Source organism: Triticum urartu, chromosome 4A, assembly GCF_056163025.1.
Source record: "Triticum urartu cultivar PI428250 chromosome 4A, HENAU_Tu73, whole genome shotgun sequence".
Classification (NCBI taxonomy): domain Eukaryota; kingdom Viridiplantae; phylum Streptophyta; class Magnoliopsida; order Poales; family Poaceae; genus Triticum; species Triticum urartu.
The window spans coordinates 545,978,104-545,994,586 of record NC_141876.1 but is presented as its reverse complement, the minus strand read 5'-3'; positions in this window follow the sequence as shown (position 1 = coordinate 545,994,586).

The following is a 16,483-nucleotide window of genomic DNA, read 5'->3' as shown; positions in this document are numbered from 1 at the left end:
AGGGCCACAACTTGCAGTATGTCTTCTTGCAAAAGCTTCAGAATGCTGGCTTTGGCATCGGAGGCTTGGGCATGCTGGCATGAGGAACCTCCACACCCTTGTGAAGAAGAAGCATGTCATAGGCATCGAGGGCGTCAAGTTCAAGAAAGATCACTTATGCGGTGCCTGTGAAGCAGGGAAGATGACAAGGGCAAAACATCCTTCGAAGACAATCATGACTACTACTCAACCCTTCGAACTGCTCCACATGGATCTTTTCGGCCCCACTCACTACTCAACTTTTACTACTACTGCCTGCCTCTATGGCTTCGTCATTGTTGATGATTACTCTAGATATACTTGGGTGCACATAATCCTTTACAAGACTGAAGTGCAGGATGTCGTCAGACGCTTCGCCAATCGAGCTATGAACAATTTTGGCGCCAAGATAAAGCACATCAGAAGTGACAATGGCACTGAATTCAAGAACACTGGCCTTGATACATATCTTGATACCTTGGGCATCACACATGAATTCTCAGCTCCGTACACGCCACAGCAGAATGGCGTCGTCGAACGCAAAAACAGAACACTCATGGAGATGGCCAGAACAATGCTAGATGAATACAAGACTCCAAGAAAATTCTGGACTGAAGCCATTGACACTGCATGCCATACAATCAATCGTGTGTATCTTCACAAGCTTCTGAACAAGACATCTTATGAACTCCTAACTGGCAAGAAGCCAAATGTCAGTTACTTCAGAGTATTTGGCTCAAGGTGCTGGATCAAGGACCCACACCACACCTCAAAGTTTGCACCAAAAGCACATGAGGGATTTATGCTTGGATATGGAAAGGACTCGCACTCCTACAGAGTCTTCAATCTCTTTCATTACAAAGTGGTTGAAACAGTGGATGTGCGGTTCGATGAGACAAATGGATCACAAAGAGAGCAACTGCCAAATGTGCTAGATGAAGTTCCAGCTAGTGAATCAATCAAGCTTATGGGAACTGGAGAGATTATACCTTCTGAAGCTCATCCTGAAGAAGAACCTATCGTCTCAGCACCTGATCAACATGAAGACAATGCTCAGCCTGAAGACATTCCTCCCAACAACAACACAGATCAGCAAGAGCAGAGTCTTCGTCCTGTACATCCTCGTGTTGCCAATGAAGTGCAGATTGACAGAATAATTGACAGCATCAATGCACCTGGTCCACTCACTCGTTCAAGGGCAACTCAGCTAGCAAATTTCTGTGGGCACTTCGCATTCATATCAATATCAGAACCCAAGAAAGTTGAAGAAGCCTTCATGGAACCTGAATGGATTCAAGCTATGCAAGAAGAGCTTCAACAGTTTGAGCTGAATAATGTATGGGAACTGGTCAAGCGTCCTGATCCACGGAAGCACAACATAATAGGCACCAAATGGATATACCGCAACAAGCAAGATGAGCATGGTCAAGTTGTCAGAAACAAAGCTCGTCTCGTTGCTCAAGGATATACTCAAGTGGAGGGCATTGACTTCGATGAAACATTTGCTCCTGTGGCAAGGCTTGAAGCCATACGCATTCTGCTGGCCTATGCAAATCATCATAACATACTTCTATATCAAATGGATGTGAAAAGTGCCTTTCTCAATGGCAAGATTGAAAAGAAGAAGTGTATGTTGCACAACCGCCTGGCTTTGAAAATCCAAAACATCCTGACATGGTATACAAGCTCAACAAGGCACTGTATGGCCTCAAACAAGCCCCTAGGGCCTGGTATGACACACTCAAATACTTCCTGAAAAGCAAAGGCTTCATACCTGGTTCCCTAGATCCCACTCTTTTCACGAAGACATATGATGGTGAACTGTTTGTGTGCCAAATATATGTGGATGACATTATCTTCGGCTGCACCAATCAGAAGTACAGTGAAGAGTTTGGATATATGATGCAAGAGCAATATCAGATGTCCATGATGGGGGAGCTGAAGTTCTTCCTTGGTCTTCAAATATGACAACAACGCAATGGCATCTTCATATCTCAAGAGAAGTATCTCAAAGATTGCCTGAAGAAGTTCGGCATGCAAGACTGCAAAGGCTTCACAACACCAATGCCAGCCAAACATCATCTAGGTCCTGACGACAATGGTAAAGAGTTTGATCAAAAGGTATACCGCTCCATGATTGGTTCTTTGCTTTATTTATGTGCATCTAGGCCAGATATTATGCTTAGTGTTTGCATGTGTGCTCGATTTCAAGCGGCACCAAAGGAGTCGCATCACTTAGCTGTGAAGCGAATTCTTCGATATTTGGCTCACACCCCAACTCTAGGATTATGGTATCCAAAGGGCTCAGAGTTTGATTTGGTTGGATTTTCGGATGCTGATTATGCTAGTGACAAAGTTGATCGCAAGTGTACATCAGGCACATGTCACTTTCTGGGACGATCACTTGTATGTTGGTCTTCAAAGAAGCAGAACTGTGTATCTCTCTCCACTGCTGAATCTGAATACATTGCTGTTGGATCTTGCTGCGCTCAGCTTCTGTGGATGAAGCAAACACTCAAGGACTATGGTATTCATCTGAAGCAAGTCCCACTTTACTGCGACAACGAGAGCGCCATCAAGATTGCGAACAACCCAGTTCAGCATTCGAAGACAAAGCACATTGAAATTCATCATCACTTCTCAGAGATCATGTTGTGAAGGAAGACATTGATATCATACACATCAACATTGAAGAACAATTGGCAGATATCTTCACCAAGCCCTTGGATGAGAAGAGGTTTTGTAAGTTACGGTGTGAGCTAAATATCCTGGAATCCTCAAATGTCCTGTGATCAGGCACACATCCTAACACTTATGCATATGATGACTTAGATGTGCAACACACGAAGTGAAGTATATCTTCAAATCAATGAAGACATAATTCTAAGTGTGAATACATTAATGTGGAATTTGACTTCAGAGTGCCACGATAATTGTGCACCGTGTCTGGGTCTAATACTTCCTATACGGTGGGTAACGCCACCACCAAATGTTCTGTTTTGAAGTGTTTCACTCAAGGCGTTACCTTGCAATATCTTCACATTTGGTTTGGCTTCGAACTCTACATGTCTTCATGATTATCTTCACTACGTTGATTATATAGATGTATACATACTAGTGTTCTGTCCTCTACAACATTCACTTATAGCTATGTCTTCTTGGTTGAATCTTTTGAACTAAGTGAATGTGATCGGACCCTAATCTCTCTATGCTTTCTATCTCAAATTCTATCTCTCCAAGTCATATGCATTCTATTGAAACTGTCGAATGTCTTTGCTGCGTCCTTGTCAGCAGAAGATATAGAGACAACCATAAAGTCCGTTTTCAATGCTCATTCCTCCACATAAAATCCGGAGAAGCAGGAACGACCGCCCGACAATCCAGGCGTGCGTGGGACGTGGAACAAACCCCAAACTTCCGCAAACAGGCCACGCGTTCCTCAAATGCTAATCGCCAGGGGCACCTGTGTAATAGCACAGTGCCGCCCCTGTGCCTATAAATTCACACTTACCGCGGTCATTATCTCCTTCTTCCACCCTCGCACGAACCCTAGCGCCACCGCTAGCTCTTGACGACGCCGGCGACGAAGCGCTTCGCTGCCGCAACCTCTCCGACGCCGTCCTCACGCCGACCGCGGACATCGTTCTCTCCACCGTCGCCGTAGGTGTCTTCCGTCGCCAAGTTAGGGCACGGAGGACTGAACTGCTCGGCATCATCTCTCACTTCCGTCTAGCGGTTCCAAGTGTGGTAAATAAAACTTCTTTTTACAGCCCCTTTTGATCTCATGGTTCTGTCACTTTCTACCATAAGAAGTTTATCTTCACATAAGTTAGATCTTTCTATCTGCATCTCATAACATGCTTAGTATATTCACTTGTGCTTCATGAAGTAGTTAGATTCCTCACTTGTACTGATCTGTGGGTTCGTACAAATCTGGAACCAACTTCTTATCTATGAGTGAATGTCTTCGCACGATGAGGTCAATGTCTTCTAAACTGATTAATCTTCAAAACCTTCTGAGAATGCATATGACCTCTTCCCCTTCCCTCGCACCTTAATGCTGTCACAGGTACATGTACGTGGGAGAGTCCTTTGGTTCTCATAGTCTGCATTCATTTGCAGAATTCCTACAGCATCACATAAATTCTCCTGAAGCCAGTTCCTGTTGGTCCAGCAAAAGAAAGCCTTTGAAGCCTTTGAAAGTTTTGAAGCCTTTCAAGTTAAAGTTTATGGCTTCAGAAGCAGCAGCAAGGAAGGGGGGCAGACAGCGACGCGAAGGAACTTCCAAAGATCTGCCTGAAGACCTGGCAGAAATGTATAAAACAGATCCAGAAGAGAGTTATGGGCAGCGCAAGACCCGAATCCAATGGATTCGACGCTATTGGGCAGAACAATGGTTCAAATACCGCTTCGTCACCCAGGAGTATGCTGAGAAATGTGCCATCAAGAGACCATTGGGGGACATCCTTTACAAGAATCTCATACCCAGGACCAGAGATGAAGCCATTTCTCAAGGCTTCTACCCATGCATGGTCCGAGGACCACAGCCTGATGATGCGCATCCGTCGTCACTCCTCTGGTGTCGTGACGACAATCTGTTCAAGTGCAACTTCCAGTTTGCCCAACAATCAGCGAAGCAGAACAAGAAGAAATTTGGGTTAGACTTCAACCCTAGCCCCTCCGCACCAAGGGCAGATGGCACACGCTACGCAGAACCCAATATCATCGGTCCGTTTGCCAACCTTGAGGGCCTCATCACCCACATCTTAGTCCAAGGGACTGCCGTGAATGACCCTCCAGCTGACTCTGAGTCTGATGAAGCTCCTGCTGTACCGAAGCCAAAGCAGTCGAAGAAGCCAAAAGCTTCAAAGCCGGCCCCTTCATCAAAAATCTCAAGGGCGAAGCCATTGGCAACTGCACCTCCTGAAGACAGTGTGCAGTCTGAAGACGTATCCCACGTCTCCAAGCCCCTGAAGGACAAGGTGCCCTAGCCACACACCGGGAAAGAGCTCACAGCTGCTGCCATTCTGCGCAGCGAAGCCATTGATCTGTCAAGTGATGAAGATCTTGGAGATGACGCTCTAGAGCAGCTCATCAAGAGCAAAGAAGAAGCTGAGATCTTCAACAATTTGCCTCTCTTTGATGTCGCCATCATCCACAACTTCATCGACGAATGGTTTGCCACACTGAACATAAGATTCGACGATCTGCAGCTGCCTGTTGGCCTCAGCGTCGCCTTCCAAGGTGCAATTGCTTCAGAACTTGCCATTGCCCAGCGCATTGTTGAACTGAAGCAGAAAATTGATCATGAAAAGGCTCAGTTCAAGAAGAATATGGCCAAGCTCAGCGTGCAAGAATTGAAGAGCTTCAAGACCATGTTGCATGAGCTCAAGGAAAATTTTCTGAAGAAGCGTGCAGAAGCTCAGGGCTCACGTGAGCGGATGAAGTCTCTGACAGAACGATGTGTGCAAGCCTACAATGAGGCCGAGAAGCGCAAGGCACTTGGGCGTCCTAGCATCAACCCCAAGATGGCCGCGAAGAAGAAGAAGAAGCCTGCTATGGCTGAACCAGAGGCATCAAGGCAAGAAGCAGTTCCAATTGTCTTCCCAACTGCAATGACTGGCTCGAAGCCAAAGAGCCGGTCAACAGCTTCAGAGCTCAAGAAGACAAGAACTGCTGAGGCTGAAGCCAGGAAGAGGAAAAGCTCTGAAGCCTCTCCTACTGCCCCCAGCAAGAAGAAGCGAAAGATCAAGAAATCTCGGGCTGCTCCCACAGAGCCCTTGATAGTTGAACCTATCTCTATGGTTCACCCCAACGCAGAACGACAACTGACAGTTCATGAGCCTGCTTCCACAGAGGCTCCTGAAGCTGAAGACATACCAGCAGCCGACCCCATTGCTGCTGAAGACATTGGTCATCAGGACAATGTACAAGATGATGCAGCCCTTCCTCAGTATGAACAAAGCGAACTCATCAGCATTGGTCGTCCTTTGACGCCAATTGCACAAGATGCATCATGGGCGGATCGCCCTCAAGAGGAAGAAGACAATGAGGCCCAGCCCACTCCAACACCACAGGCGTCGTCTGCATTCCGCAGGCTTCGCAAAGGTCCAAGGCCTCAAGTCTATGCTGAAGACATTCCGGCTGCATCAGCCGAAGAAGAAGCACCACAAGAGCCCACTCCAATGCTCCACCAAGAAGCAGTTCTCTAGGAGAACGTGCTTGTGACTGACCCTCCAGCTAGTGAAGCGGAGGCTGAAAATGTTGAGGCTGCCACAACAAACACTGAAGCCAATGTGGAGCCCTCCCCACCAAAAGCTTCAGCAAACAGCGAAGCTACTGATCCAGACACTTCTGTTCCTGAGTCTGCTGCAGGTCCTCAATTTGATTACCATGTTGAGCACAGGCCTCAAGTCCAGAAGCCAGTCCCAAGGCTGCCAAGGTTCCCAGGTCCTGCATCAGCACCTGTCTCCTTTGACATCAATAGCTTCAAGGCAGACAATACGTTCTTCAACAGCTCCAAGAACCCCTATTCAAGGGAAAGGATTTCATCAGATAGGTTCTGGAGCTATCCTCAGCGCAACTACTATTCATGCATCCTATACAACCAAGGTCGCATCTTCCCGCACAAGCGCCTTGATGTTGAAGCCATTGCTGGTCTGCCCTGCTTAGAGGAAGCGCTGGATTGCTTCAAGCAAGTGGGTCTGCTGCAGTTTATAACTGATGAAGAGCACTGGAATGAAGAGCTTCTGTTGCAATTCTATGCCACCCTACACATCAAGGGATACAACAGAGATCCGAAGACTTGGGCCCTGGAGTGGATGACCGGCAATGTCCATCACGAAGCCAATGCATTCGATATCATTGAGCTCACCGGCCTGCCCACTCCTGGCGAACTCTTCGAGGAAGGTTGTCCACTACACACTGAAGCTCTTGAGAGCATATTCCAGAGACCTGAACCAAATATGAGCCAGATGCTCTCCATGATGAAGCCACTGCCTCTCAATGCTCCTTATCCAACAGAGTTCTTCGTTGAAGACTTTGAGTACCCGCCCAGAACAATCTATCACATTATCCGGCAGACTCTCTGGCCTATTAAAGGGCACTCTCCAAATGCCAAGATTGAGGGTGCAATGAAGACTCTGATATTTTGTATCCTTCATGGCAAATGCTTCAACGCACAGGATTTCTTCATACACCAACTCGCTGCATCAGGCTCAGATCTGTTTGGTTTAAAGTTCTATGCTCCTTGGGTAATGAGACTGATCAAGCTTCACTCTGCGATCTCATATCAGCCCTCAGCCCGCAACCATCGGATCTTCTTGCCAGATGTGGATACCTCTACTGAAGCTATATATCCTGAGCCTGCCAAGCAACCTTTGAGTCTTCAGAATGCAGAACACCAGAGCTTCACTCAGAATGATGAAGGTGTTGAAGCCATCTCCAGGGTGTATCCTTTGGCTGGCACTACACGTGCGCCACACCCTGCTTCAACTGAAGCCACTGATAGTGCAACTGCTTCAAGACCCAAGAAGCGCGCTCGTGTTCTCAATGACCGAGAGCTTCTTGTGGACCTTCATCAAAAACAAGATAGGCATCATGACTGGCTAAAGCGTCAGATAAAAAGCCTCTTGGTGGATGTTAATCGTCTTCGAAATCTTGCCACCAAGAATGCTTTCGTCACTCATGAAACCTGTCGTCGTACATGGAAAGGGCTATCAATGATGTGTACTGAAGCTGAACTTGAAGAGGATGGCTTCACTGAGCGATTCAAGTTTGACACCACACCTCCTAGAAGGGCTGTGATGCGCAAGACACCATCACTTGAAGATTCTGAGTTTTGTTCATCTGCTGCCACAGTCACTGCCAGAATCATTGATGAAGAAGACGATGCTACATCACCGCCACCTGCTTCAGCACCTCCAAGCTCCTCTGCACCGCCAAACACCTCCAACGACCCTGCTGCTCCTGGGAACGAGTAGACACTCTATGTCTTCAAACCTTTTTGGTCCTTGCTGAAAAAAGGGGGAGAAGCATATGGGTTGATAGTCTTCAAACGGGTCCATATGGGCGGGTGCTTTATGTTTTGCTATATTTTGCTTCGTGCTTATAACTCTCGTTTTTGCTTCATTTGGTTCTTTGAGTTTCTTTGAGTTGTAACACTAAAACTCGATGGTCGTCTGCTACTTGTTTGCCACCATGTTTGCGAAGATAAATTCCGCATGTGCGACGATAAATTCCGCACTTATCTCATTCTGCAGACGTCCATTTTCCATTATGCATGTCATTATCTTCATATACTTTCACATGCATAGTGGATTGTCATCATAAGCAGAAGTGGATCTCCTCAAGTACAACCTGCCGTGTGCATTTGCATTCCAAAAGCAAATTAACTTATATGCACATCTTCAGGGGGAGCCCTTGCAACTTATGAAGACAATTCCTTATCCTTTACAATTTCACAGACTATATTCCTCGTTGAAAACTTCAACTAGTTTGTCATCAATCACCAAAAAGGGGGAAATTGTAAGTGCATCTAGTGCCACCCCTAGTTGGTTTTGGAGTATTGACGACAAACCTAGTTGAGGGACTAATGTGTTTGTGAGAATTGCAAGATAACACAGGTAGAAGTCCCTCATTGATTCGGTTTTACTACCAGAGATGACCCCTAAAAATGTATGAAGACATTGAAGCCAAAGGTGGTATATGAAGATATTCAGATTGAAGACTATGACAAAAGAAGACACGTTATGAAGCCTATGGAGCTCGAAGACTTAGATCTTTCGTAGTTCTTTTTCTTTTGTGTTGAGTCATAGGAACCACCGCACTGTTAAGTGGGGTCCAGGAGAACCAGTCAGAATGACTGAAGTGATGCCTAAACCAAAAACCTATGTATTCGAGTGAAGAAAATGAGAGCGAATCTTGTCCAGAGCCGGACAAGTCAGCTTTGCTTGTAGCCCAAGTAAAGTTGCCATGAGAGTTTGAAATCTGACCGTTGAGACACGTGTCAGTTCCTTAGTGACCCAGGGTCATTTCGGACAAATCAGGTCGGGTTGCCAAGTGGCTATAAATAGCCCACCCCCTACAACCATAAACGGTTGGCTGCTCAGATTTCAGTGCACGGCTTTTGTCGTTTGAGAGCAACCCACCTCGAAGCCTTTGAGAGAAAATTCCTAGCGAGGAGAAAAGCCCTAACCACCCAGAGCCAGAGAACATTGGGCATCACTTAAGTCTTCTTGTCTGTGTGATCTGAAGACTTATTACACTTGAGGACTGTGAATCCTCCAGACGGTTAGGCGTCGCATTCAGAGCATCCAAGAGACATTGTGGATTGCCAGTGAACGAAGTTTGTGAAGGTTTGGGAGTCTACCTTGAAGACTTACCAGAGTGATTGGGCGAGGACTATGTGACCTTAGCTCAAGGAGAATACGATGAGGACTTGGTGTCCTGAGCTGCGTGTTCAGGACTGGGTGTCCGGGACTGTGTGTCCTAAGGTTTAAATACCTAGCCGCTCCAACCAGACGTACAGTTGTCACAGCAACTGGAACTGGTCCAACACATCATTGTCTTCAACGAGTCACTGGTTTCATCTTCACTTCCTTCTTCTTACTATTACTCATTGTGAAGCCATTGCATGCTTGCTCTATCTTTTGTCTTCACAACGTGAATGTATGATCTATTTGGCTTCATAACTTCTTCCTACCTGATCCTTATTACACTGCAGCTGTTTGTCATTGTGCTTTCACTCTATTGAATACTTGACCATGGCCGGCCTAGTGTAATCTAACTTCCGCTGCATAGTAATAGGCATAATCTTTGCTGTTTGTCTTCATAACTCCCATGTTTTGAAGACTTTCATAAAAATCGCCTATTCACCCCCCTCTAGTCGATATAACGCACTTTCACTTTGTCATCTCCATAAATGAGAAACATATCCTTAGTCCTTTTCAGGTATTTCAGGATGTTCTTGACCGCTGTCCGGTGATCCACTCATGGATTACTTTGGTACCTCCCTGCTAAACTAATAGCACGGCACACATCAGGTCTGGTACACAACATTGCATACATGATAGAACCTATAGCTGAGGCATAGGGAATGACTTTCATTTTCTCTCTATCTTCTGCAGTGGTTGGGCATTGAGCCTGACTCAATTTCACACCCTGTAACATAGGCAAGAACCCTTTCTTTGACTGATCCATTTTGAACTTCTTCAAAACTGTATCAAGGTCTGTGCTTTGTGAAAGTCCAATTAAGCGTCCTGATCTATCTCTATAGATCTTGATGCCCAATATATAAGCAACTTCACCGAGGTCTTTCATTGAAAAATTCTTATTCAAGTATCCTTTTATGCTATCCAGAAATTCTGTATTATTTCCAATCAACAATATGTCATCCATATATAATATTAGAAATGCTACAGAGCTCCCACTCACTTTCTTGTAAATACAAACTTCTCCAAAAGTCTATATGAAACCATATGCTTTGATCACACTATCAAAGCGTATATTCCAACTATGAGAGGCTTGCTCCAGTCCATAAATGGATCGCTGGAGCTTGCACAATTTTTTAGCACCTTTAGGATCGACAAAATCTTTAGGAACGGGGTCTAGATTGGTTTTCGGTGGCTACAGAGCCTTGTGGCGGCGGAACTTCTGATCTAGGGATACCCCGAGGGTTTTTGGAATATTTGGTGATTTATAGGGCAAAGAGGGGGTGTGGGAGGCCACCAAGGTGGGCACAACCCACCTGTGCGCGCCTGGGCCCCAGGCATGCCCTGGTGGGTTGTGCCCCCCTCGGGGCACCCCCAGGTGCTACTCTGGTCCACTGGATGTCTTCTGGTCCATTAAAAATCCACAAAAAGTTTCACGGTGTTTGGACTCTGTTTGATATTGATTTCCTGCAATGTAAAAAACAAGCAAAAACCAACAAGTGGCATTCGGCACTGGGTCAATAGGTTAGTTCCGAAAAATGATATAAAGTTGTTATAAAATGATTGTAAAACATTCAAGAATGATAATAAAACAGCATGAGTACTTCATAAATTATAGATATGTTGGAAACGTATCAGCATCCCCAAGCTTAATTCCTACTCGTCCTCGAGTAGGTAAATGATAAAAGAAATAATTTATGAAGTGTGAATGCTAGCAAAGTGCACAAGTTTGATCAATGACAATTTCAATCACTTTTCCTAGCATCATAACAACAATTCTTTCTTACTCATGTTAAAGTAGCAACCAATTCACATGTTAGGGCTCAAACAACGAATTATCTTGAAACTCAACAACCTATGTTCTCAGTCACCAAGCAATTGCAATTCAACTTATTCAACAGAGTCTAAGTAAGAGCTCCACACACTCAACCATCATATAGTCTTCTATGATTGCTAACACTCACCGCATACACATGAGCAAAATGTTTCAACCGGACACATAGAAAGATAGGGGCTTATAATTTCGCCTCCCAACGTATTCACCTCAAGGGTGATGTCAACAATAATAACTCATGCTACCCATATCTAACTGGATATATGTGCCTAGATCTTTCCTCACCACATGATGCTTGCCAAAAGAGAAAAATAAAAAGGAATAGAGAGAAAAACTTTGACTCTTGCATGAAAGTAAATACATAAAAGTAAAAGATAGGCACTTCGCAGAGGGAAGCAGAGGTTGCCATGCGCTTATTTGTTTGTATGCTCAACCCCTTAGTGCAAAAGAACGTCACGTTATATTGCCCCTTATGATAGCAACGTTTATTACGCAGTCTGTCACTTTTATTCTTTGCCATCACAAGTTCATACAACGCTCAATTTTCTCTTACACTAAATGATCTAACACTTTTAGAAGCAATTTTTATTGCCTTATTGCACCGATGACAACTTAATTGAAGGATCTTGCTCAACCCTTAGGTAGGTATGGTGGACTCTTGAAAAATAGGATTTGGGTTTAAGAGTTTTTGGATGCACAAGTAGTATCTCTACTTGGTGCGGAATTTTTGGCTAACAAGGATGGGGGGCAAGCACCACATGTTGAAGGGTCTATGACAATATAACTTCTATATGAATATGAACAAACATAAACCATTACGTTGTCTTCCTTGTCCAACGTCAAATTTTTTGGCATATAATATTTTGATGGGGGCTTACAATCACTAAATATTTCCAAGATAGTGTATTTGCATGCGAAAGTTCTCTTATACTAATTATTCATGAATTGCTTGTATGACCAATACTGTGATTATCAAGCTTCAAAAGATTTCACTTCCTAAACCCAATGTGAAGCTACCACTAGGCATGATATAATTTCAACTTCATGATATTCAATTCATTCGACAATTTACTCATAGGATATAAGTGAAGAATAAGAGTAAATGACAAGCTACTCCAAAAAGATGTAAGTGTAGATCAAGCGAGTAGTTATGTAGATGGGTAGCTATTTGAGGACTCTCTCTTATTAAAAAACTTTCAGATCTCATTATTTTATTAAAACAGCAATCAAAAACAAAATAAAATGACATTCTAAGAATAGCACACATCATGTGAAGAAGCAAAAACTTAGGCTCAACCGATACTAACCGATAATTGTTGAATAAGAAAGGTGGGATGCCTATCGGGGTATCCCCAAACTTATATGCTTGAGACTTCTTGAAATATTATCTTGGGGTGCCTTGGGCATTCCCAATATCAAGATTTTGTGTCTCCTTAATTATCACGGTTTCCCTAAATCTTAAAAACTTCATCCACACAAAACTCAACAAGAACTCGTGAGATAAGTTAGTATAAACCAATGCAAAAACCTTATCATTCTCTACTGTAGCAAATCACTAAAATTATTAAACATTTAATACTAAATTCCTCTGCATATTTAATACTCATATCCTCAAATAGAATCATTAAACAAGAAAACATATGCAAACAATGCAAACATAATAGCAATCTGCCAAAACAGTACAGTCTGCAAAGAATGCAAGAGTATCAATACTTATTTAACTCCAGAAATTATGAAAATCTCACACACTGTAGAAAATTTATCAGAGCTTAATATGCAAAAAGTTTCAGCATTTTATCACATTCTGACTTTCCTAGGGAATTTTTGCAACAGCGATAAACTTTCTATTTTGAAACAGCAACATATAGACTTGCAAAATAATCATGGAAAAGGCTATCCTTAGCACTTTTATTAAAATAAAACATGCAAAACATTATTATAAATAATATAAATCAAATCCTAAGAAAATAAAATCACGCTCCAAGCAAAACTCATATCATGTGACGAATAAAAATGTAGCTCCAAGTGAGGTTACCGATAATGTTGGAGATGGAAGAGGGGATGCCTTCCGGGGCATCCCCAATCTTAGTTGCGTGTATCCTCCTTGGATATTAACTTGGGGTGCCCTGGGCATCCCCAATATTAGGGTCTTGTCACTCCTTATTCTCCTTATATCAACATCTCACCCAAAACTTGAAAACTTCAATCTCACAAAACTTAACGGAACTTCATGAGATAGGTTAGTATGATAAAGAGCAAACCATTTCACTTTGGTAATGTCAAAGAACAGATTCATAATTGTTTCCACACAATTCCTACCAGAGCAATATAAGCCGTGGAAACAATAAAACAAGCAAACTATGCATTGAAAACAGGATCTATCAAAAACAGAACAGTCTGTAGTAATCTGTACTCCGACCATACTTCTACTACTCCAAAAATTCTTTAATATTAGGACCAGCTGGGAAATTTGTCTTTTAATCTTCTTCAAAAAGAATCGGCATTTTATCGCTCTTATGTTAAAAATGAGAATTATTTTCCTGAGTGCAAAAGTTTCTGTTTTTCCGCAAGATCAAATCAACTATCACCATAGACCATCCCAAAGGTCTTACTTGGCACTTTATTGAAACAAAAGCAATAAAACATGATTACTACAATAGCCTAATTATGTTAACACACAAAAATAGTAGGTAAAAGTGTTGGGTTGTCTCCCAACAAGCGCTTTTCTTTAATTCCTTTTAAGCTAGGCACGATGAGTTCAATGATGCTCGCATAAAAGATAAGGATTGAAACATAAAAAAGCATCACGAATAGATTCATCAATATAACCATCACACAAACCATTATTTTCATGATCGAAAAGCATAGAAAATTTATTACTCTCCATATAAGCAATTTTATTTTCATTCACAATGGTGGGAGTATCATATGAAACTCGAATGCTATGAATTGTTTCCACATTAAAAGAGTAATGTTCAGAAAAAGGTTAATCATAAATATGACAAGTTTTATAAATATAATCATCACTACTTTTTATAACATAACTATCATCACAATAATAATCATAAGTAGCAACATTGTTCTCATCATAGATAGGTGGCATGCAATCATCATAGCAAATTTGATCATTCAAAGTAGGGGGACTAAAAATATCATCTTTATTAAGCATATCATCCCCAAGCTTGGGACAAACATTAATTGTAGCAAATAAATTCTCAAACATGTCATTCTCGTCAAACATAGCATCCCCAAGCTTGTAGCTTGGCATATCATAAGCATAATCATTCTCATCATTAATAGTATAAATAGCACCAACAGTATAACAATTTCTATCATCATAATTGTTGGTTCCAAAAAGATTACCAAGATTATAAGAAGTATCATTATCTTCCCAATCGTAATCATCACAACAAGCAATAGGCATAACAAAATCATCATCAATAGTGCTTTTGGACATTGTGCCATAAGACACAGAAGCAGTATCATCATCAAGTGCATCATCTTCCACAATTATTTTTGATTCATTTTCATGAGGCACAACAATAATAGGAGCAACATTATTTGGGAGCGATACATTTTTACCTCTATTCTTTCTTCTTTTCCTTTTCTTCTTCACCACCTCACATATGGGTTTAATCAAATTTTTCGAGCTTCTTGTTGAAGAGATTGATTGGATAGGAAGCTCCTCCTCGTTACCTGATTCATCATAATAAACACTAGGAGGGTATTGGGAAATATTTTCCCTTTCATTAGTACTCTCTTCATATTCTATTTGTTTTCTTGTCTTTAGATAGTTGGCAATATAAGGATTCTCAATGCAATTTACTGCACAAAACATATAAATTTCCTCTAGATCAAAATCAAGAAATATCTCGAGATTAAATTTTGGAATACCCTCAGTTATACGTTTCATTTCTTCATGCCCCAAAAGAAGACTAAGCTCTTTATGAAGCTCAAGGGTAATCAAGTTGTCACAATTTTTGGACACGATTTGATCATGAAACAATTTGCATTGGAGATTTAAATGACCACGTTCATTGCAAAGTTCACAAGGATGGCAAAAAAATTAAATCTTTCAGCACAATCATCTAGCCTCTCTTGCAACTTGTTTGTTTCTAAATATTTATGCTTCTTACAAAATCTATCTTCCCTTTTTGGTGTGCAATAGCATTCCCAATTCACTCCGCAAAAATGACATTCTTATAGGAGACATCATTAACATCATGGATATTCAAAGAATTCAAACTAGCAATGTTGCAATCATGCCCATCATTCAACGTTTCTATGCCATAAATTTTGTTGAATTATTTTTCTAGCAATTGAGCACAACTATCGGAATCCTTATTCTCAAGATAGACATTATAAAGATAAAGAACAAACCGAGGTAAACCAATCTCCCTTTTTTTGTCGTTTTCTTTTATAAAACCAAATTAGTGATAAAAAAGAAACTAAAAGATTCAATTGAAAGATCTAAAGATATACCTTCAAGCACTCACCTCCCCGGCAACGGCGCCAGAAAAGAGCTTGATGTCTACTATGCAACTTTATTCTTGTAGACACGTGTTGGGCCTCCAAGCGCGGAGTTTTGTAGGACAGTAGTAATTTTACCTCAAGTGGATGACCTAAGGTTTATCAATCCATGGGAGGTGTAGTATGCAGATAGTCTCTCTCAAACAACCATGCAACCAAATAATAAAAAGTCACTTGTGTCCCCAACACACCAAATACAATGGTAATTTGTATAGGTGCACTAGTTCAACGAAGAGATGGTGATACAAGTGTAATATGGATAGTAGATATTGATTTTTGTAATAGAAACAATAAAAAACAGCGAGGTAGCAATTGATAAAATGGAGCACGAACGGTATTGAAATGCTTGAAAATGAGGCCTAGGGTCCGTACTTCCGCTAGTGCAATCTCTCAACAATGCTAATATCATTGGTTCATATAACCATCCCTCAACATGCGATGAAGAATCACTGCAAAGCTCCTATCTAGTGGAGAACATAAGAAGAAATTGTTTGTAGCTATTCTTTTCGATCGATCTATCCAAGAGTTCATACTAAAATAACACCAAGTTATTCTTTCCGATCGATCTATCAAGAGTTCATACTAAAATAACACCAAGTTATTCTTTCCAATCGATCTATCAAGAGTTTGTACTAAAATAACACCAAAGCAATTTCAGATTCATAATACT